Source organism: Pleurodeles waltl, chromosome 4_2, assembly GCF_031143425.1.
Source record: "Pleurodeles waltl isolate 20211129_DDA chromosome 4_2, aPleWal1.hap1.20221129, whole genome shotgun sequence".
In the NCBI taxonomy this organism is placed as follows: domain Eukaryota; kingdom Metazoa; phylum Chordata; class Amphibia; order Caudata; family Salamandridae; genus Pleurodeles; species Pleurodeles waltl.
In genome coordinates, this window is record NC_090443.1 from 196,672,983 (window position 1) to 196,697,815 (window position 24,833).

Genomic DNA, 24,833 nt, shown 5'->3' on the forward strand with positions numbered 1-24,833 from the left:
TACAACACTTCTTGAATAAACACTGTAAATATATCATATTTATACGTAAGCCCAATTTTATTAGAACTGCACATTTGTTCATTTTTTTTATGGTCTCGAAGGGGTCGATGGAAGGTTCGTTTATCTTGTTACTCTACTATGCAGTATATCTTCGTCGTTAAATGGAGGACTGTTGCACAACCGTTGGTCATTTACGTCCGTCTTCTGTGTTTTTTTTTTTATTTTTAAAATTCGTTCCTTGTTCAAAGGAGATGTAGAAGAGCGACGTATGCGAACATCACAGTTACTCTAACAGTGATTTTTTTCACTTCAGTGAGTCTATGAGCTCGAGATATTCTTTTAAGAGGAGGGTAGGTGATGTCATTAAATTGCATTTTTATAGCACTTACTGCCCCTGACGAGTGGTTATTTAACCATAAATGTTCGTGTGCAATTTGTGTACTAACGCGTTTTTCCACACCAAAGATGGCATTTACATCGAGATTCACAACTCTCGTTAGTTATTTGTGGAATTCCCTACATGTAACTGTAAATTGCATTTTACATACCTCTAACTACCCCTGACTAGACATTGAGGTGCTCTGTGGTGAGTAGCTTGCTACTCTGGCACCCAACATTAGAGTTTAACCCTTTTGTTGTGGGTGTTGGTGTAGGAAAGTACCATCTTGCCTGGCATGTTACCCCCATTTTTCACTGTATATATGTTGTTTTAGTTGTATGTGTCACTGGGACCCTGTCACCCAGGGCCCCAGTGCTCATAAGTGTGCCTGAATGTGTTACCTGTGTAGTGACTAACTGTCTCACTGAGGCTCTGCTAATCAGAACCTCAGTGGTTATGCTCTCTCATTTCTTTCAAATTGTCACTAACAGGCTAGTGACCAATTTTACCAATTTACATTGGCTTACTGGAACACCGTTATAATTCCCGAGTATATGGTACTGAGGTACCCAGGGTATTGGGGTTCCAGGAGATCCCTATGGGCTGCAGCATTTCTTTTGCCACCCATAGGGAGCTCTGACAATTCTTACACAGGCCTGCCACTGCAGCCTGAGTGAAATAACGTCCACGTTATTTCACAGCCATTTTACACTGCACTTTAGTAACTTATAAGTCACCTATATGTCTAACCTTTACCTGGTAAAGGTTAGGTGCAAAGTTACTTAGTGTGAGGGCACCCTGGCACTAGCCAAGGTGCCCCCACATTGTTCAGGGCCAATTCCCCGGACTTTGTGAGTGCGGGGACACCATTACACGCGTGCACTACATATAGGTCACTACCTATATGTAGCTTCACAATGGTAACTCCGAATATGGCCATGTAACATGTCTATGATCATGAAATTGCCCCCTCTATGCCATCCTGGCATAGTTGGCACAATCCCATGATCCCAGTGGTCGGTAGCACAGACCCTGGTACTGCCAAACTGCCTTTTCAGGGGTTTCACTGCAGCTGCTGCTGCTGCCAACCCCTCAGACAGGCTTCTGCCCTCCTGGGATCCAGCCAGGCCTGGACCAGGATGGCAGAACAAAGGACTTCCTCTGAGAGAGGGTGTTACACCCTCTCCCTTTGGAAAATGGTGTGAAGGCAGGGGAGGAGTAGCCTCCCCCAGCCTCTGGAAATGCTTTCATGGGCACATTTGGTGCCCATTTCTGCATAAGCCAGTCTACACCGGTTCAGGGACCCCTTAGCCCTGCTCTGGCACGAAACTGGACAAAGGAAAGGGGAGTGACCACTCCCCTGACCTGCACCTCTCCTGGGAGGTGTCCAGAGCTCCTCCAGTGTGCTCGAGACCTCTGCCATCTTGGAAACAGAGGTGCTGCTGGCACACTGGACTGCTCTGAGTGGCCAGTGCCACCAGGTGACGTCAGAGACTCCTTCTGATAGGCTCCTTCAGGTGTTGCTAGCCTATCCTCTCTCCTAGGTAGCCAAACCCTCTTTTCTGGCTATTTAGGGTCTCTGTCTCTGGGGAAACTTTAGATAACGAATGCAAGAGCTCATCCGAGTTCCTCTGTATCTCTCTCTTCACCTTCTGCCAAGGAATCGACTGCTGACCGCGCTGGAAGCCTGCAAAACTACAACATAGTAGCAAAGACGACTACTGCAACTCTGTAACGCTGATCCTGCCGCCTTCTCGACTGTTTTCCTGGTGGTGCATGCTGTGGGGGTAGTCTGCCTCCTCTCTGCACTAGAAGCTCCGAAGAAATCTCCCGTGGGTCGACGGAATCTTCCCCCTGCTACCGCAGGCACCAAAGAACTGCATCACCGGTCCCCTGGGTCTCCTCTCAGCACGACGAGCGAGGTCCCTTGAATCCAGCAACTCTGTCCAAGTGACTCCCACAGTCCAGTGACTCTTCAGTCCAAGTTTGGTGGAGGTAAGTCCTTGCCTCCCCACGCCAGACTGCATTGCTTGGAACCGCGACTTTTGCAGCTACTCCGGCCTCCGTGCACTTCCGGCGGAAATCCTTTGTGCACAGTCCAGCCTGGGTCCACAGCACTCTAACCTGCATTGCACGACCTCCTAAGTTGTTCTCCGGCGACGTGGGACTCCTTTGTGCGACTTCGGGTGAGCACCGTTTCACGCATCCTCGTAGTGCCTGTTTCGGGCACTTCTCCGGGTGCTACCTGCTGCTGAGAGGGCTCCTTGTCTTGCTCGACGTCCCCTCTGTCTCCTGACGCAATTTGCGACATCCTGGTCCCTCCTGGGCCACAGCAGCGTCCAAAAACCCTTACAGCACGATTTGCAGCTAGCAAGGCTTGTTGGCGGTCTTTCGGCGGGAAAACACTTCTGCACGACTCTCCACGGCGTGAGGGATCCGTCCTCCAAAGGGGAAGTCTCTAGCCCTTGTCGGTCCAGTAGCAGCTTCTTTGCACCCACAGCTGGCATTTCCTGGGCATCTGCCCATCTCCGACTTGCTTGTGACTTTTGGACTTGGTCCCCTTGTTCCACAGGTACCCTCGACTGGAAATCCATCGTTGTTGCATTGCTGGTTTGTGTCTTTCCTGCAGAATTCCCCTTTCACGACTTCTATGTCCTTTGGGGAACTTTAGTGCACTTTGCACTCACTTTTCAGGGTCTTGGGGTGGGCTATTTTTCTAACCATTACTATTTTCTAATAGTCCCAGCGACCATCTACAAGGTCACATAGGTTTGGGGTCCATTCGTGGTTCGCATTCCACTTTTGGAGTATATGGTTTGTGTTGCCCCTATCCCTATGTGTCCCCATTGCATCCTATTGTTACTATACATTGTTTGCACTGTTTTCTAAGACTATACTGCATATTATTGGTATTGTGTACATATATCTTGTGTATATTTCCTATCCTCTCACTGAGGGTACACTCTAAGATACTTTGGCATATTGTCATAAAAATAAAGTACCTTTATTTTTAGTATAACTGTGTATTGTGTTTTCTTATGATATTGTGCATATGACACTAAGTGGTACTGTAGGAGCTTCACTCGTCTCCTAGTTCAGCCTAAGCTGCTCTGCTAAGCTACCATTATCTATCAGCCTATGCTGCTAGACACCCTATACACTAATAAGGGATAACTGGGCCTGGTGCAAGGTGCAAGTACCCCTTGGTACTCACTACAAGCCAGTCCAGCCTCCTACATTGCTTGTGCAGCGGTGGGATAAGTGCTTTGAGACTACTTACCACTCTTGTCATTGTACTTTTCATAAGAGAAAAATATACAAAACAAGTTCAGTGTGTGTACACATAGCTAAAAAGTTTTGCATTTCCTCTTTTCACTCTTTTCTAAGTGTTGAAAAGTACTTCTAAACTTTCAAAAAGTTCTAAAAAGTTTAAAAAGTTTTTTTTCTCTGTCTTTCTAAAAGCTCTGACAAACTTTTTTCTATCACTTTAACTCCCTCTAAAAATGTCTGGCACAGGCCAAAATGTTGATCTATCCAAAATTGCATATGATCACCTTAGCTGGAAAGGAGCAAGGAGTCTCTGCATAGAGAGAGGTTTGAGTGTAGGGAAGAATCCTTCCTTGGAATTGTTACTTAACATGCTTAGAGAACAAGATAAGGCTAAAAGTGCCCCATCTGTTGAAAAAGTAGCTAATGGTTCCCAATCTGATCCAGGGACTCCCCCAGGAAAAGATTCAGGAAAGAAACTTCTTAGCCTGCCCATTACTAGAAAGTCTAGCATAGTTGGTACTGAGGTGGAGTCACATCATACAGATGGTGTGCTCTCACATTACACTGTCAGCCAAGCTGTTAGGGTGCCCTCTGTAAGGGACAGGTCTCCTTCTGTTAATTCTCATTATACTTCTGTGTCTAGGAATGTCCCTCCCACCCACCCTGATGACAGATTGTTAGAAAGGGAGCTCAATAGATTGAGAGTGGAACAAACCAGACTGAAGCTCAAGAAGCAACAGCTGGATTTGGATAGACAGTCCTTAGAAGTAGAGAAGGAGAGACAGAAACTGGGTTTAGAAACCCATGGTGGCAGCAGCAGTATTCCCCATAGTCATCCTGCAAAAGAGCATGATTCCAGGAATCTGCACAAGATAGTTCCCCCTTATAAGGAGGGGGATGACATTAACAAGTGGTTTGCTGCACTTGAGAGGGCCTGTGCTGTACAGGATGTCCCTCAAAGGCAGTGGGCTGCTATCCTATGGCTATCATTTAGTGGAAAAGGTAGGGATAGGCTCCTTACTGTGAAAGAAAATGAAGCCAATGATGACAAAGTTCTTAAGAATGCACTCCTGGATGGTTATGGCTTAACCACTGAACAATACAGGATAAAGTTCAGAGAGACCAAAAAGGAGTCTTCACAAGACTGGGTTGATTTCATTGACCATTCAGTGAAGGCCTTGGAGGGGTGGTTACATGGCAGTAAAGTTACTGATTATGACAGCCTATATAACTTGATCCTGAGAGAGCATATTCTTAATAATTGTGTGTCTGATTTGTTGCACCAGTACTTGGTGGACTCTGATCTGACCTCTCCCCAAGAATTGGGAAAGAAGGCAGACAAATGGGTCAGAACAAGGGTGAACAGAAAAGTTCATACAGGGGGTGACAAAGATGGCAACAAGAAGAAGGATGGTAAGTCTTCTGACAAGGGTGGGGACAAATCTAAAAATGAGTCTTCATCAGGCCCACAAAAACACTCTGGTGGGGGTGGTGGGCCCAAATCCTCTTCTAATCAAAACAAAGAAAAGAAACCATGGTGCTATTTATGTAAAATAAAAGGCCATTGGACAACAGATCCCAGTTGTCCAAAGAAAAGCACCAAGCCTCCTACCACTACAACCCCTACTGCTACACCTAGTGTCCCTACTAATAGCAGTGGTGGTGGGAGCAAACCTACTAATAGCCAATCCAAGGGAGTAGCTGGGCTCACTTTTGGTAACTTAGTTGGGGTTGGTCTTGTTAGGGAGACCACAGAGGCTGTGTTAGTCTCTGAGGGGGGCTATTGATTTAGCCACCTTAGTTGCTTGTGCCCTTAATATGGATAAGTACAAGCAGCTACCCCTAATAAATGGTGTTGAGGTTCAAGCCTACAGGGACACTGGTGCCAGTGTGACTATGGTCATAGAGAAACTGGTCCACCCTGAACAACACCTACTTGGTCACCAGTACCAAGTAACCGATGCTCACAACAACACACTTAGCCACCCCATGGCTGTTGTAAATCTCAACTAGGGGGGGGGTTACTGGTCCAAAGAAAGTTGTGGTAGCCACAGATTTACCTGTAGACTGTCTACTAGGAAATGATTTGGAGACATCAGCTTGGTCAGATGTGGAGTTGGAGGCCCATGCAGCAATGCTGGGCATCCCAGGGCATATTTTTGCTTTAACCAGGGCTCAGGCCAAAAAGCAAAAAGGACAGGGAAGCTTGGATCCTGGAACAATGGACCAAGTGCTCCCTAAAGCTAGGGCTAGTAGAAGTAAGGCACTTCCTACTATCCCTCCCTCTACAGTGGATTCTACTTCTGAGGAAGAAGAATTTCCACCCTGTGCAGAACCTACACCAGAGGAGCTGGAAGCAGACACTGCTGAGCTTTTGGGTGAAGGGGGGCCTGCCAGGGAGGAGCTGAGTGTGGCACAGCAGACCTGTCCCACACTAGAGGGTCTAAGACAGCAAGCTGTCAAACAGGCTAATGGGGATGTCAGTGACTCTCACAGAGTTTACTGGGAGGACAACCTCTTGTACACTGAAGCAAGGGATCCTAATCTGGAACTGCCAGGAGGTTAGTGATTCCTCAGGAGTACAGAAAGTTCCTCCTAACTCTAGCCCACGACATTCCCCTAGCTGGACATCTGGGTCAAATGAAAACTTGGGACAGGCTTGTTCCCTTGTTTCATTGGCCTAGACTGTCTGAGGACACAAAGGCATTTTGTAAGTCCTGTGAAACCTGTCAAGCCAGTGGCAAGACAGGTGGCACCCCAAAGGCACCCCTTATTCCACTGCCTGTGGTTGGGGTTCCCTTTGAAAGGGTAGGGGTTGACATAGTTGGCCCCCTTGACCCTCCTACTGCTTCAGGCAATAGGTTTATCTTAGTGGTAGTGGACCATGCCACAAGATATCCTGAAGCAATTCCTTTAAGGACCACTACAGCACCTGCAGTGGCAAAGGCCCTCCTAGGAATATTTTCCAGGGTGGGCTTCCCAAAGGAAGTAGTATCAGACAGAGGAAGCAATTTCATGTCTGCATACTTAAAGGCCATGTGGAAGGAGTGTGGTGTAACGTACAAGTTCACTACACCCTATCATCCACAAACAAATGGACTGGTGGAGAGATTGAACAAAACTCTCAAAGGCATGATTATGGGTCTCCCTGAAAAACTTCGCAGGAGATGGGATATCCTGTTACCATGCCTCCTTTTTGCCTACAGGGAGGTACCCCAGAAAGGAGTGGGCTTCAGCCCCTTTGAACTCCTCTTTGGACACCCTGTTAGGGGTCCACTAACACTTGTCAAGGAGGGTTGGGAACAACCTTTAAAAGCTCCAAAACAAGATATTGTGGATTATGTACTTGGCCTCAGATCAAGAATGGCTGAGTATATGAAAAAGGCCAGTAAAAACCTTCAGGCCAGCCAAGAGCTCCAAAAGCAATGGCATGACCAGAAGGCTGTTTTGGTTCAGTACAAACCAGGGCAGAAAGTGTGGGTCTTGGAGCCTGTGGCCCCAAGAGCACTCCAAGATAAATGGAGTGGACCCCACACAATTGTTGAGAAAAAGGGTGAAGTCACCTATTTAGTTGACTTAGGCACTGCCAGGAGTCCTCTTAGGGTGCTCCATGTCAATCGCCTGAAACCCTACTATGACAGGGCTGATCTCACCCTGCTCATGGCAACTGATGAGGGACAGGAAGAAGACAGTGATCCTCTACCTGATCTCTTCTCTTCCACAGAACAAGATGCTCTTGTGGAAGGTGTAGTTTTGGCTGATTGTCTTACTGCTGAGCAGAAAGACCATTTCATAAATCTCCTGGGTCAGTTTTCTGAACTATTCTCTACTGTGCCATGTACCACTTCTTGGTGTGAGCACACTATAGATACTGGAGCCAGCTTGCCTGTCAAAAGTAAGATCTATAGGCAGCCTGACCATGTCAGGGACTGCATAAAGCAAGAGGTGCAGAAAATGCTAGAACTGGGAGTGGTTGAGCACTCTGAAAGTCCATGGGCTTCTCCTGTGGTACTTGTACCAAAACCTCATTCCAAAGATGGAAAGAAGGAAATGCGGTTTTGTGTAGATTACAGAGGTCTCAACCAGGTAACCAAAACAGATGCTCACCCTATACCCAGGGCAGATGAGCTCATAGATACACTGGCATCTGCCAAGTATCTAAGCACTTTTGATTTGACTGCAGGGTATTGGCAGATCAAATTATCAGAAGATGCTAAACCTAAAACTGCATTTTCAACCATTGGAGGACATTACCAGTTCACAGTAATGCCTTTTGGATTGAAAAATGCACCTGCCACTTTTCAGAGGTTGGTGAACACAGTCCTGCAAGGGCTGGAAGCTTTCAGTGCAGCATATTTGGACGATATAGCTGTCTTTAGCTCCAGCTGGGATGATCACCTGGTCCACCTATGGAAAGTTTTAGAGGCCCTGCAAAAGGCAGGCCTCACTATCAAGGCTTCAAAGTGCCAGATAGGGCAGGGAAAGGTGGTTTATCTGGGACACCTTGTTGGTGGGGAACAGATTGTACCACTTCAGGGGAAAATCCAAACTATTATAGATTGGGTTCCCCCTACTACTCAGACTCAGGTGAGAGCCTTCCTAGGCCTCACTGGGTATTACAGGAGGTTCATTAAGAACTATGGCTCCATTGCAGACCCTCTTAATGACCTCACATCCAAGAAAATGCCTAAAAAGGTATTATGGACAGCAAACTGTCAGAAAGCTTTTGAGGAGCTGAAGCAGGCCATGTGCTCTGCACCTGTCCTGAAAAGCCCTTGTTACTCTAAAAAATTCTATGTCCAAACTGATGCATCTGAATTAGGAGTAGGGGCAGTCCTATCACAACTTAATTCTGAGGGCCAGGATCAACCTGTTGCTTTTATTAGTAGGAGGTTGACCCCTAGAGAAAAGCGTTGGTCTGCCATTGAGAGGGAGGCCTTTGCTGTGGTCTGGGCACTGAAGAAGTTGAGGCCATACCTGTTTGGCACTCACTTCATTGTTCAGACAGACCACAAACCTCTACTTTGGCTAAAACAAATGAAAGGTGAAAATCCAAAATTGTTGAGGTGGTCCATATCCCTACAGGGAATGGACTATACAGTGGAACATAGACCTGGGAGTAGCCACTCCAATGCAGATGGACTCTCCAGATATTTCCACTTAGACAATGAAGACTCATCAGGTCATGGCTAGTCTTATTGTCCTTCGTTTGGGTGGGGGGGGGGGGGAATTGTGTAGGAAAGTACCATCTTGCCTGGCATGTTACCCCCATTTTTCACTGTATATATGTTGTTTTAGTTGTATGTGTCACTGGGACCCTGTCACCCAGGGCCCCAGTGCTCATAAGTGTGCCTGAATGTGTTACCTGTGTAGTGACTAACTGTCTCACTGAGGCTCTGCTAATCAGAACCTCAGTGGTTATGCTCTCTCATTTCTTTCAAATTGTCACTAACAGGCTAGTGACCAATTTTACCAATTTACATTGGCTTACTGGAACACCCTTATAATTCCCTAGTATATGGTACTGAGGTACCCAGGGTATTGGGGTTCCAGGAGATCCCTATGGGCTGCAGCATTTCTTTTGCCACCCATAGGGAGCTCTGACAATTCTTACACAGGCCTGCCACTGCAGCCTGAGTGAAATAACGTCCACGTTATTTCACAGCCATTTTACACTGCACTTTAGTAACTTATAAGTCACCTATATGTCTAACCTTTACCTGGTAAAGGTTAGGTGCAGAGTTACTTAGTGTGAGGGCACCCTGGCACTAGCCAAGGTGCCCCCACATTGTTCAGGGCCAATTCCCCGGACTTTGTGAGTGCGGGGACACCATTACACGCGTGCACTACATATAGGTCACTACCTATGTGTAGCTTCACAATGGTAACTCCGAATATGGCCATGTAACATGTTTATGATCATGGAATTGCCCCCTCTATGCCATCCTGGCATAGTTGGCACAATCCCATGATCCCAGTGGTCGGTAGCACAGACCCTGGTACTGCCAAACTGCCTTTTCAGGGGTTTCACTGCAGCTGCTGCCAACCCCTCAGACAGGCTTCTGCCCTCCTGGGGTCCAGCCAGGCCTGGCCCAGGATGGCAGAACAAAGGACTTCCTCTGAGAGAGGGTGTTACACCCTCTCCCTTTGGAAAATGGTGTGAAGGCAGGGGAGGAGTAGCCTCCCCCAGCCTCTGGAAATGCTTTCATGGGCACATTTGGTGCCCATTTCTGCATAAGCCAGTCTACACCGGTTCAGGGACCCCTTAGCCCTGCTCTGGCGCGAAACTGGACAAAGGAAAGGGGAGTGACCACTCCCCTGACCTGCACCTCCCCTGGGAGGTGTCCAAAGCTCCTCCAGTGTGCTCCAGACCTCTGCCATCTTGGAAACAGAGGTGCTGCTGGCACACTGGACTGCTCTGAGTGGCCAGTGCCACCAGGTGACGTCAGAGACTCCTTCTGATAGGCTCCTTCAGGTGTTGCTAGCCTATCCTCTCTCCTAGGTAGCCAAACCCTCTTTTCTGGCTATTTAGGGTCTCTGTCTCTGGGGAAACTTTAGATAACGAATGCAAGAGCTCATCCGAGTTCCTCTGCATCTCTCTCTTCACCTTCTGCCAAGGAATCGACTGCTGACCGCGCTGGAAGCCTGCAAAACTGCAACATAGTAGCAAACACGACTACTGCAACTCTGTAACGCTGATCCTGCCGCCTTCTCGACTGTTTTCCTGGTGGTGCATGCTGTGGGGGTAGTCTGCCTCCTCTCTGCACTAGAAGCTCAGAAGAAATCTCCTGTGGGTCGACTGAATCTTCCCCCTGCTACCGCAGGCACCAAAGAACTGCATCACCGGTCCCCTGGGCCTCCTCTCACCACGACGAGCGAGGTCCCTTGAATCCAGCAACTCTGTCCAAGTGACTCCCACAGTCCAGTGATTCTTCAGTCCAAGTTTGGTGGAGGTAAGTCCTTGCCTCCCCACGCCAGACTGCATTGCTTGGAACCGCGACTTTTGCAGCTACTCCGGCCTCCGTGCACTTCCGGCGGAAATCCTTTGTGCACAGTCCAGCCTGGGTCCACGGCACTCTAACCTGCATTGCACGACCTCCTAAGTTGTTCTCCGGCGACGTGGGACTCCTTTGTGCAACTTCGGGTGAGCACCGTTTCACGCATCCTCGTAGTGCCTGTTTTGAGCACTTCTCCGGGTGCTACCTGCTGCTGAGATGGCTTCTTGTCTTGCTCGACGTCCCCTCTGTCTCCTGACGCAATTTGCGACATCCTGGTCCCTCCTGGGCCACAGCAGCGTCCAAAAACCCTTACCGCATGATTTGCAGCTAGCAAGACTTGTTGGCAGTCTTTCGGCGGGAAAACACTTCTGCACGACTCTCCATGGCGTGAGGGATCCGTCCTCCAAAGGGGAAGTCTCTAGCCCTTGTCGTTCCTGCAGAAACCTAAGCTTCTACTGTCCAGTAGCAGCTTCTTTGCACCCACAGCTGGCATTTCCTGGGCATCTGCCCATCTCCGACTTGCTTGTGACTTTTGGACTTGGTCCCCTTGTTCCACAGGTACCCTCGACTGGAAATCCATCGTTGTTGCATTGCTGGTTTGTGTCTTTCCTGCAGAATTCCCCTTTCACGACTTCTATGTCCTTTGGGGAACTTTAGTGCACTTTGCACTCACTTTTCAGGTTCTTGGGGTGGGCTATTTTTCTAACCCTTACTATTTTCTAATAGTCCCAGCGACCCTCTACAAGGTCACATAGGTTTGGGGTCCATTCGTGGTTCGCATTCCACTTTTGGAGTATATGGTTTGTGTTGCCCCTATCCCTATGTGTCCCCATTGCATCCTATTGTAACTATACATTGTTTGCACTGTTTTCTAAGACTATACTGCATATTTTTGGTATTGTGTACATATATCTTGTGTATATTTCCTATCCTCTCACTGAGGGTACACTCTAAGATACTTTGGCATATTGTCATAAAAATAAAGTACCTTTATTTTTAGTATAACTGTGTATTGTGTTTTCTTATGATATTGTGCATATGACACTAAGTGGTACTGTAGGAGCTTCACTTGTCTCCTAGTTCAACCTAAGCTGTTCTGCTAAGCTACCATTATCAATCAGCCTATGGTGCTAGACACCCTATACACTAATAAGGGATAACTGGGCCTGGTGCAAGGTGCAAGTACCCCTTGGTACTCACTACAAGCCAGTCCAGCCTCCTACAGTTGGTCATTGGCTGACACCTTCACATCCTCCCCTGTGCATGTGACGGCCATTGGCCAACACTGGTAAAGGATCTAATGGATTGTATTTCATTTAAAAAAAAAATGGCTGGGACAACGTGGAATCTCTTCTGCATCAGCCCCCATCCTCTCTCACCCATCAATGACATCAGTGAGAGAACTTGGGGAGTATTTCCCAGCATGACTGCCTTAGTTTCAAAGGTAGATATGCACACTCAGTTTGAGCAATGTACCCATGTCAAACAGGATTACTTTAGAAGCCATCTCAGAGTCACTGGATGATCATCCAACTACTGTAGAAGTCATTTTCACATCATCAGACATCATCAAGCTCTTGAAGTCATCAGTAAAGTTTAGAAACTTGAGCCTGATGATTCGAGGATGACTTGAAAATGAGTATCTGATGACTTCACAAGGTGTGACTATTCCTGATGACTTGAGGAGGATTTGAGAATGAGTATCTGATGACTTCACAAGGTGTGACTATTCCTGATGACTTCAGGAAGATTTGAGAATGAGTATCTGATGACTTCACAAGGTGTGACTATTCCTGATGACTTCAGGAGGATTTAAGAATGAGTATCTGAGGACTTCATAAGGTCGAACTTTTCTTGATGATTGGAGGATGATTTGAAAATAAATGTGCAAAACTCAACAAGCATCATTTCTTTTTAACATGACGAAATGACTCCTGATGGTTTCAAAATGATTTCCTGATTACCCCAAGAATACACCCAATATTTCAGTTTAATTTTTTGTCAGAAAGGTCCAACCTGTTGGGTGATTTTAGAATTATTTGCTGATTACTACTCAGCGAACCCTATTTAGGTATTAAATGGGGTTTCTTTAAATGAAAGTTAGCATACAGGGTGCTTCATCAGATTATATAAGGAAAGACACATGTAAATATTTTTATTTTACATAATTTGTATTTATAATAATCAGCATTAACAAGTATGTTGTGTTAAAAATTTCAAAACATGTCAATTTTGAATCCACTTGATCAATTGTAGGTAGGGCCAATGGAATTAAGCAGGAATGGAGCATGAAATTATTGTACAGTATAGTCAAAATCATGCGGCTGGGAAAAACAAATGATGAATTCAAAGGATGCAAATTAAACAGCACATTCTGTGAAATTTAGCTACTTTAGATTTTAAAAAGGGGTTTGTGGTACTGAAAATTCTGGACCCGTGTTATAAACATTGTCGTATCACAACGATTTTGGTTTCAGCAGACCGGGAATGATTAGAACAGTATGCACAAGCATTGTATTCATATTCGGGTAACGAAATCACCCGAATATCAGAGTTTCCGTCCTGAACCCTCGTGTTCCATTTAAACGACAGCCATTTTATGATTGCCCTCACATAGGCCAATGTCTAATGCTGAAAACGAGTCTGAAGGACACGTACACCTTTGCTGACTCCTCTGTGACCTGGGCAAGCTGACTCCACTGCCTGAAGCCAAACCTGTTCGGCCAGTTTCTTTCCCAGTGGCCGAATGAGATTAGTATCAAGGCACAACACATCATAAACCTTTCATCACACACAAACCATGCCTAATCTTACACACACCTGTCCCTGTTTCTTTCTTTATGACTTGCTTTACAAGGAGGAGGTGCCTGTTTATATTGGGGGTCCGTCGATATCTGATGAAAGTACTGAGCCTTGCCGGGTAATTGATTGAGGGCTGGACAAACTGAAATATGGGCTTGTCATCATAACCCTGCTATTTCTTTGTAGTGAAAATATGTGAATGGTCAACTGTAAAATAAGGAATGTTTGCCTAAAGCATAATATTTTGTATAAAAGAGAAGGTTAGCTTTGCAAAGGCAGCAGTCTCCTGAGAATATACACCGTGTTGTACTTCTAGGATACCTGTTACTGGCTGCAGCCAATAAACAAGATCTTTGACTTCACCAAGAAGACTCTGTGTTTCTGTAGTCTGAAACAGGAAGGACTCAAAGTCTTAGGGTGTGTTCCCTGGCACCACTGGGTTCTGAAAAACCCAGTACTTCAGGTTGCAGACTCAGGCAACTTGAAACTTTACATGCTTTTTTTAACTGTGCAAAGTGCAAAACTGCAAAGTAAAAAAACAAATTACAACTTCAGAGGAATGCTGTGGCACCGAGAAGCCATCCCTACTATGGTGACTTTCAGAGGATGGACTTTTTGGTTGGATGTGGCCTCCAACGGAGAACCTACCGGAAAAATGTTTCCTAATTAGCATTTGAGTTTGACATTATGAACCATCTCCTGTTACTGAGCTAAGTCACTTGGTCTCACATCCCCCACAGACATTGCTGCCAGAGCTTGAGTGACACCCCAATTCCCACCATCACACTGTCAACTGTCCTACGTTGAAAAGGCAAGAGAGGCTGGGACACTCTGAAGCTGGAAAAAAATCCACTGTACAAACATCAGGTCAAGTGGCTAAAACTTTGTCTTGGTGAACCTGGGAAGCATGAGCACCTTCACAGACTGTGAGGTTTCCAAATTTGTGGGTGAAGGGTGAATCTCCAACTGCCTCTATTTTCAACACGCAGAGGTAAGGATACAAAGTGTGTTAGAAATGGGGTTTCTGGTTGGCTAGGATAGGCACCTAAGCCAGGCAGAACCCACCCACTCTAGTCAAGGCGAGGGAGTTATACACCCAAGATAACCTCTGCTCACCCCACTTGGTAGTTTCGCACGAGCAGTCAGGCTTATCCCAGAGACAACGTGTAAAGCGATTGCACAACACACACAATCAATACACCACAAAGTAAACACAACAACAAGTTATATAAAAATAACCTGTACTGCATAAAACATCATTGGACCAAACATGACATCTATCAGTAATACCCTGCTACACAAGTAGTTGTCAGGACATCACACAGGCTACTAGTACTCTGCGGAAATAAGCAATAGTCAGGTAAACATATAGGTTACTGGTATTCTGCAACACAAGCAGTAGTCAGGTCATCAGTATTACCAGAAATGCACAGGGCGCAATAAACACATTATCAGAGGTGCCCAGAAACTATAATGAATTCACATAACAATTAAACATTTCCTTCTGGTACACGGTCTAATAAACATGTTGGTCTGAATACCGAGTTATCATTCCGAATGCATGTAATGGAAATGCCCCCCCCCCCTTAGGGCAGGCATAACAATTAATCCAGCCAGGAAAACATAATGTTGGCATAATGGTACTGCAATCTAATAGAAAAAATGCAACCCCGGCAAGAGTTACTACCAACACCTTCTATATGAAGGTGGCAGCATGTCTGCACTTCCACTGGAGGAGAGACAGTAATTACTGCTCCCCACTGTCGGGCCTGCTGTGCTTGGTCCCTCCGAGCCGGCACAGGTCAAAAGATGTGGACTTCCTTCTGCCTGCTGCAGAGGTGAGGCATCACTAGGGGGTTCCTCGATGGGGTGGGGCTGCTGTTTCCCGGCAGCTCGGGTTGCTGCTGGACAGCACCTCGCCTCACCTTCTGCAGGCTGCGGTCGAGGGGCAGGTAGCCCTTTTGTTGTCCCAGTAATGCCCTCCAAGATAAACACGGCCTCTGCGGGTGCCCGTGGAGCACACACTGCAGGTTGGAATAAGCCTGTCACGCCACGGTCGGTCCCTCCAAGCCAAAGAAGGGGCGACAAGGGTGCCTTCTGCCTCTACCTGGTAGAGGGGGCCCAGTGAGGGGGGATTCTCGACGTGTGGTACTACTGCCGCCCCCACTGACTGGCTGATGGCACCCCTCTGGAGGGGGTTCCAGAGGGCGGCAAGAAGCACGGCACTCACTATGCACTCGTGAAAATGATAAAGGGGAGCGCCCTTCACTTGCTAGGGCTGCAGCGCAGCCTGGGAGCAAGAGACAGCGCTCCCCTTGCACTGGGCTCCATAGGGGCACTCTGGGTGACATGAAGGCAGGTGGCAGAGGACTGGGCGACCAGCACCCCACAGGCAAGTAGGGGCGATCACCACCAGCAGTCCAAAAATGCCAGTCCAGCCCAAGCCTTGGGTGGCAGCCGGTCAGCAGGGCAACAAGCAGAAAAGCGATCCTGATGAGTCCTTTGTGCAGTCCAGTAGCCTCTCTGGCAGAGGTTTTGGTTCCACTTCCAAAAGTGCTCTAAAAATGTGTTTGGGGTGGGGGGGACTTTACTTATACTCATTTTGTGCAGTCTCCACAAAAGGGGGAAAGGGGTTCCAACCAGTACTAACTGCTTCCAGGAGTATCCCTTTTCTCCTCCAGCACTGGCTCCGGACATTATTGGTGGGGTAAACGAGCCCTTTGTGTGAGGCCAGGGCACAGCCTTTACAGATGCAGGTGTGCCCCACCTCTCCCTCTCCCAGCCCAGGAACATCATTCAATATATAAATGCACTATTGTGACACCTCCACCCTCCTTGTGTACAGGCTGTCTGAAAGGTATACACAAAGCCCAGCTGTGACTCTGCCCGAGACTTGGATTGGAGTCAAGCTGCAAAACACCAGCGTCATAAGCACATAGAAATGCCCACTTTCTAAAAGTGGCATTTCTATAATGGTAATAAGAAATCCACCTACAGCAGTAAGCAGCATCTCTCACTACAATTACAACCATACCAAACATGTCTACACTATCCCTCTTAGATTAGACAATACCACTTAGACCTATGTTAGGGCATTTTCAATGCAGTCCTATGAGAGAGGCAGCACGCACAGTAGTGAGGAACCAAATAGGAGGTTTGTCACTACTAGGACATATAGGCCCTCATTCGGACCTTGGCGGGCGGCGGAGGCCGCCCGCCAAAGTCCCGCCGTCAAAATACCGTACCGCGGTCGCAAGACCGCGGCGGGTATTTTGACTTTTCCCCTGGGCTGGCGGGCGGTCGCCAAAAGACCGCCCGCCAGCCCAGGGAAAAACTCCCTTCCCACGAGGATGCCGGCTCGTAATCGAGCCGGCGGAGTGGGAAGGTGCGACGGGTGCTGTTGCACCCGTCGCGTATTTCACTGTCTGCCAAGCAGACAGTGAAATACTTGTAGGGGCCCTCTTACGGGGGCCCCTGCAGTGCCCATGCCAGTGGCATGGGCACTGCAGGGGCCCCCAGGGGCACCGCGACCCCCCCCTACCGCCATCCGGTTCCCGGCGGGCGGACCGCCGGGAACTGGATGGTGGTAGGGGGGGTCGGAATCCCCTCGGCGGCGCAGCTAGCTGCGCCGCCTTGGAGGATTCAAAAGGGCGGCGGTACACTGGCGGGAGACCGCCAGTGTGGCCGGTCCGACCGCGGCTTTACCGCCGCGGTCAGAATGCCCTTGGGAGCACCGCCGGCTTGTCGGCGGTGCTCCCGCGGTCCTCCAACCCGGCGGTCATTGACCGCCAGGGTTGGAATGACCACCATAGTACATAAAGACATATGTCCTGCCTTTTACATACACAACACCCTGCCCACAGAGCTAGCTAGGGCCTACCTTACATGTAGTAAATGAGGAGTTCCAGGCCTGGCAAGTAAATTTAGATGCCATGTCCCTGTGTCAGTACCCTGCACATGCAGGCCCTGCGGTAGCAGGCCTGAGACAGATTTGAAAGACTACTTCTGTGGGTGGCGCAAGCTGCACTGCAGGCCTGCTCGTGGCATTTAATTTGCAAGCCCTGGGAATAGGGATACCACTGTACAACGGACTTACAGGTAAATTAAATGTGCCATTTAGGTGAAAGCCAATCATACCAAATTTAGGAGGGAGAGCACATGCACTTTAGCACTGATCAGCAGTAGTAAAGTGCCCAGAGTCCTAACATCAACAAAAAGGGTCAGAAAAAAATAGGTGGAGGAAGGCAAAATGTTCGGGGATGACCCTTTAAAAAGGGCCAGGTCCAATTAAGTGCATCCCAGTGCTTTAAACAACTATACACCTACTCATGCATCAATTATCAAGCACTTTACAGATCAGAAGCCATACCAACTGACTTTATCACTGCTTGCAATTAATATTGCATTTTCTATCTTTCAAATGCAAATAGCTAGAATGCTGCACCCACAACCATACTCTATAAAGATGTTGTAAGTCAGTGGAAGAATTTGATACCACATAAAGCGACAGGGGTCAGATCAAGCGCTTTATACAAGTTCCACGGGGACAACTATACACTTGATGGGGGTACAACGTTCTATAAATTACCAAGTGGTAATCGTATTCTCCTTTTTTGAGCAGTTACTTGGAATCCTTAAGTTAGGAAGCATGTTACAGTGCTTGAGAAAGATACATGATATTCATGTAGATTCTAGAGTATAGCAGTCTTTGGGTTCACTCAACATTTAATCTTTTCTGAATTTCATCTTGCATTCTGGGTTTTTGGGCCATTAAATGGAAAACTACTAGTTTAAGGTGTAATGTGTTTAGGTAAAAAAGTCAGACATGCACATCGTAATTAGTACATTATAAACCCGATTCAGGTGGAAGGCTCCAGATTATTGAAGCCACAAATGATTATGGGGGTCATTACAACATTGGCGGGCGGCAACCGCCGCCTGCCAAGTTGTAACCGCCATGCGGCCGCCAATGCAGCCGCACTCCCGCGGTGCCCATTATGACATCCCGCTGGGCCGCAACATGGGAGCCGGCTCCAAATGGAGCCGGCGGTGTTGCAGCCGTGCGACGGGTGCAGTTGCACCCATCGCGCTTTTGACAGTGAAAAGGAGCAAGGGGCCCTGTCGGGGCCCCTGCACTGCCCATGCCAGTGGCATGGGCAGTGCAGGGGTCCCCAGGGGCCCCATGACTCCCCGTACCGCCAGCCTTTTCCTGGCGGTTCAAACCGCCAAGAAAAGGCTGGCGGTAGGGGGACTTGTAATCCCCTGGGCAGCGCTGCAAGCAGCGCTGCCCTGGCGGATTATCACCGCCGGGGCAAATGTGGCTGGAAACTGCCGGCCCAGGCGGTCGTAATCCCCTCTGAAGCACCACCAGCCTGTTGGCGGTGCTTCAGCCAAAACAGCCTTGGTGGTCTTGGACCGCCAGGGTTGTAATGAGGGCCTATATTTTATCTCCCACCAGAAATTACTGGGGCTCCAACAAAAGTCAATGGGGAAAATACATTCCCCGTTTTTTTCCAAAATCTCTCACTTTCTTTTTTAAAATGTCATGCACAAATCACCCCTTAGCATGTATGCATAAATCACCTCCAACCCTTGATGTACACAAATAATAACCATTGCATTGCCCTTAAAATAAACTTACATTTCCTGTTTGCACCCAATTCCCCGGTTCTTGCTCATCCCAATCTATAAGTGACAACAGAAGGAAACTCTTGGAGAGATGAAAGCATCAAGAGAAATACATTCTCCAGTTAACTTTAATCACAAGCATTTTTAAGTGGAAGGAAAATACAAAATAAGGTTATGTTTGCTGAAAAATATCGGAATTCTACAAACTAAATCATAGGGCTGGTATTTATACCTTTCTAAAACCAGTTTTCTGAAAGCTAGAGTCCCTGCAGCTGTATTGTGTCCACGCACGTTTTTAAAATTTATTTTTTGTACAAGGAAAGAAGCATGGCTTTTATTCCAAAAAAATGCTCTGTACAAAAGTATATGATACATTGTAAAACGCAATACAAACTTTTGCATAGTCTTTTCATCTAAGAAAATGCACTTGACCGTACAAGAAAAGAACTACCGTAGTCAAACTGTTTACTTGGATGCCAAGTGTACATAAATGGAGAGTGTAGAAAAAAAATTCTATTTGCATAATCAACCGAGCTTTTAGACATTAGGTATTTTTCAGCTGCTTCAACTTTAACTAGCGATGACAGAAGAAGAAGAAATTCTGCACTTTTACTCCACCTGCAACTACTGGTTCACCAATGTACAGCTGGCCTCAATGAAATGTAATGCTTTTCAAGCAAGCTTCTAAAGTTTTTTGGGGCGGACATCCGGTGGTGGCGGAAGGACGTCACACAGGAAGTAATGTCACCTGCCTGTGCCGACATTATTGGGAACTGCGAGGATGCGGCCGGGAAAATAAAGAGATATTCGAAATAGGAGAAGGATTTCTCTTCTTTGACCTTTTAAAATGCATTATTCAGCAACTAACATCTTGAAGATTTCACAGTCAGCCCCTCTTTCCGAAGTGCTTTGAGGTAAAAGAATAATCAGCAAAATTGTGGGATTGATTGCATTCCTGCGTGGGGGCATCCGGTAACAATTGAGGGGGTGGTGGTTATTTTTCCTTCTGGCATTGCATTGCTACTAAAATGTTATTTAATACTCCAGAAGTCTTCTTCCTGGTTTAATTGTGGGCTCACTAGGGGCAAGCTATTTAAGATAAGCTCATTTAAAGGTTTACTTTACTAAAATCTAGCCAGCTGCATATTTGGACATTTAAAATGTAAACATTCAATGTTCGTGCTCCTAATGCCATCAGCAACAGCTGACTTGTTTATCTTTTTTCTGATGGTTAGTAAATGCATCGCATATTTTTCACTTTTTGGCCTTTCTGGCCTGTATATTAATCTGCTCCATTAAAACTGTAAAAATTATACCTTCGTCCTTTCAGAGACTGTTAGTCTCTAATAGCAAGAGGGTATGTTTTTTAATCTAATAGGACGAGGGTATGTTTTGTTTCATTTTTATGGAGTTGAACTCGACCCAAAGGGATTGGAGCGCTTTAAAAGAGCATCCATTATATTACACCGGGTAACATTGTTAAGGCACGAGAAGCTGACCTGTTTGCCATGATGATAATGTTGAGCTGACACTGAGCCTGGATCCTGATTCTTTAGTTCCAAGGACAGCAGTTCTGGCTGGCTATAACGCCACATCTTTTCGAGCTACTATGCGGTAGTTCCTGCAGAAATTATGCATACTCGTTTGTGCTATCAATTTATTAGGAATAGGACGCATTTTTAGCAATCCCTGTCCGTACGGTTTTCACAATGAAGTCAGCCCTGTGGCTTTTTCTAGGGCACGATTTGAGGAAGTCTTCCAGCAACATGCCTGTAATTTTTTCTACCTCACATAGGCTATGCTGTAAGCAAAGCTTTTCTTCGGTCACTGCTGGGATACGAACGTGGTGGCAATAATAGTGTCCGTCTTTCCATTCATTCCACCTACCACTGTTACCCTGATTCTTGGGTAGCTGTGAATGGCACGTTTATTAGACTAAAGGTTTACTAAATAAATCACACAATGCATCTACAACTATGCTCATTACTCATGCCCTTTGCTTTGGAGACGTTGATTTTCAATCTTACCCATGGTAAGGGGCACAGTGGTGTCAGTGATAAGGGCCCAGCTCTTCCTGCAGCCCCTGGTCCCCTTTTCACAAAATTTACCACACATGTGTTTGGATCTCCCCCACGCTATCGGTTATTCAAAATGCCGATGTCTGCCATCATATCTGCAGTGAAAATATCTGTATAAATGTGTAAAAAACAGTGTTGAAATATTTTGGTCTCCTACATAATTTTTGGATCCTTGTTTTTTCTCTCCAGTGTTCTCTCAAAACATCTTACTTGCTGTTGCTCACCTTCACATATTTTGCACTTTCTGTTGCTAATGCCTCTTTAGCGCCATTTAGTTAGTGGTAGAAAAACACTTTAAAAGGCATAGTTCGACATACAAGCTCAAGAACCTACTGACACTGAACTAATTTTTACTTTTAACACAAGCAGCACATACACTGACACAAGCACGCACATATTCTTATGCATATATAACCTAGTCCAGACTTTGTGCACACTTCCAGCCTGCACGAAATAGATCAACATCTGCACTTTCAAGACAGATTGCATCCATCCACACGCAATCTCCTCAACCCTTCCTCCAAAAAGTAGCAATCCAATTTACATTTTAACCACTGTCACCTTACTTTAACATGCTAAATATTTTAGTGTTGAAAAACCATCTTGTTAAGGCCAGTGCTAGAAAAGTGGATTAAAAGCTTTTCTATGTGGTCTTCATTGAGCACCCCTCCAGACTGGCATTTTGATAGGTCAGAAGTACTAGGGCTTGCCCTTACCAGCATCCCTGACGATGGTAAGGGGGAGAAGTACAGTAACAAGACACCTTGTGTCTCATTGCCCTTGGGCTGTGTGCACACCCAGTAGGGTGCTTATAGAGCCAAAGTGGTGGTTACACTTCCCTGCCTAAACCCCTTAGTCTTTCCTATCCCCCCAGTAGTATTTCCCATTTTCCAGCCACTCCCCTCTGTCTCCTGGAGCATCTGAAGCCAGGGCAGGGAGTTTGGAGAGTGGGTTGAGACCTCTGTACAGAAAACACTGCACATCAGTTTGTGAATAGCATTTTGTACTACTTCAAAATATATTAGAAAGTGCAGTTTGTGAATATGCCCCTCAGTTTTTCGACACCCAGATATGGCTACGTTCATCAACAAATGACCTGCCCTGCAGTGAAATTTATGCTGGATCTATAATCACTGATGTGCACCATCCTACTCACCTTCAAGGCCAGTTCATCAGCTGTGAGAATGGTGGCCATCACGTAAGCTGAAATTTATAAGTGCATCAATTACACTGAACTGCATAGAATAAGTGTGTATGCATATTCTACTTTGCATGGTGACCAATGCATCATTTTTAGGAATTAATCCTTTCTTGTAGTACAGAATAAATGTAGTTCATTAACTGTCTTGACTGCAAAGCACTTGTAACATAATGTTTAAATATATATATATATGAACAAATGGAAATTAGATATTATAAACAGTTGCATAGAAGTGATTTTATGTTCACTGCTTTCTCTTGTTTTTTTGGTTTTTTTTTCAAGACATGGTAGACTGATCATTTGTAACTGAAAATGCATAATTTCACACTGGGATGAAGACGCTTTCTCCTTAATGAAATTATGCACGACTTGTCAATCATTAATGGAGAGAATGCCTATACCTGTATGAAAGAAAAGTGTATACTTTCACAAGCAAACGTGAGAGATGTACAATCTGAGATTACTGTCTAAAAGGTAAGAAAAAAATATTCTATTTTGACCAGATTGATGGCAACTAATTTTCATAGATAGATCTTTATATATCTATCACAACACCCAAATCTATACCACTTTTTTATATCTGTACAGCCCAAAAATATGTTTGTGTTTCTCAAATCTAGTCAGTTGAAATTATTTATTTCCATTTCATTATAGCTCAGGTGTATGGCACATGCTGAAAGTAGACAGCTATAAATCGTTTGTAGGCATCAGTCTGAATTGACAAGGTCAAACATCCTACAAAAAATCCTCGACATCATCAAAAATATTCAAGGGGTCATTTGCAATATAAAGGGTGGCTTGCTTTAATATTTTTTTTCGTTTGGTATATTACTTCTGTATTACAATCTGAAAGTCTTAGTGTGGAAATATCTCAGACATATCTACTTCGTTTTTATGGTTTTATAAATATAATTTTTTCACTGTTAGGTGAGATATGCCTAGATGACAGATAATTATCCACAGACTACCACTTTATATTTTTACATTTTGTTTAAACTAGCATGATGGCATGTATATTAATATTCCGTGTGGCTATTTACAGGCTGATGTGCAGGAAATGATGAAAGATTCCACTGGCCCTTCCTCATAGAGAAGCAACCTTATCCCAAAGAGAGGACTGAACAAGCTGGTGAAAAAGGCCAGGGATGTTTGGATAGTGCAAGTTTTCTCCTCACAGGTTTGAGTAAAATAAATTTTTACCAAACAAATGTGGCAAAGGTGTCACTAAGGCTCATGTTGGAACTGCTGCCCTTGATGAAGAAACGGTTGGCGTTAATACGGGGTAGCTCAAATGTCTTAATTGCCTTGTACACTCGGTCCTAGTGGTTTTCAAACATTTTAACACTGCCCCCCAGTACGATAAAAAAATAATAATAATCTGGCCCGCCTCTGAATTGTTCACCATTATTCTATTAAGTAGGCTATGTTTAAAGTGTCTGGACCTATTTAAACATTGCAGTTAAGTTCTGTTACGTTTTTAAAAATGCAATAAATGGTTTTTTTTCTGGTTAAAGCAAAGTCATGTTATCTGCATAATGCCTTTTTTTGGCCAGAACCTGGTCCCCTCCACACTCCCCCCACCACACACACAGTTTGAAGACACCCGAGCCACACCCTCGTAAGTATGGGATTAATCTTCTGAATTTACTTCTTTCTCTATCACAGTTAAGAAATGGAAATTTTCTTTCTCCTCCTCCATGACTAATGACCTAATATCACCTGTGCTCCTGTGACCACTCACCATAAACAAACTGTACTGACTGTTGGAAGATTATGGTCTTGTTGCATTTTGAAGACAATGCCCTCTTTGGAAAAAGATCCTTATCTATGCTTTTGTTATCCTTTCAGAGTTTATGAAATCTGTGTACATCGCCAAAAGCTGGTCAACAGTGAACATCAAAACGATGCAGTGAAAACTTGCCATAAAGATCTTCCTTGCCAGATGAGAACTGAAGAAACCAGTACTCAGTTGTTTGCTTCTAGATTTACTGGTTTTCATTGACCATTTCTTGTCTACTTTTACTGTTCTATTTTATGGTAACCTGAGCCCTTTTGGGACCAGGTATGTGTTTCACTTGAATAAAATGAATGTAGAAGTCATTTTGGATCCATTTTATTTCATCCTCTGTTTTGTTTAGTCTTTTCCCACTTATCACAATATTAGAAAAATGTCAGGTAATATCTTATACACAAATGGAGGCAATGTCTACTGAATATTAGGGAGTATCAGAAATTAAAAGGCTTCTTTTGAATTCAAAGTGTGTTGTATTCTCTCTAATTCCTACCTCAGATTTGTTTTATACCACCCCCAAGCCCACCACCACCTTTTATTGCACAGAAAATAAAGTATTATGCCACAGCTATAGTTTAATTTTAGCAGCTTATTAGTTACTTAGATTTAATTGGAATGTATAAACAAGTTGCATTTCTTACATTCAAACACAATGCCCTTTTGTACAGGATTGTACATGGGTCCT

At 45.5% G+C, this 24,833-nt stretch overlaps 1 long non-coding RNA gene across 1 annotated transcript; it reads left to right on the plus strand.

Annotated features, from left to right (window-relative positions):
• Positions 1-100: 100 nt before the first annotated feature.
• On the plus strand, positions 101-24,496 carry LOC138292461 (uncharacterized). The gene is made up of 3 exons (XR_011202694.1): positions 101-350; positions 23,399-23,533; positions 24,205-24,496. It is a non-coding gene; the product is annotated as an uncharacterized lncRNA (long non-coding RNA).
• The last annotated feature ends 337 nt before the right edge of the window (positions 24,497-24,833 follow it).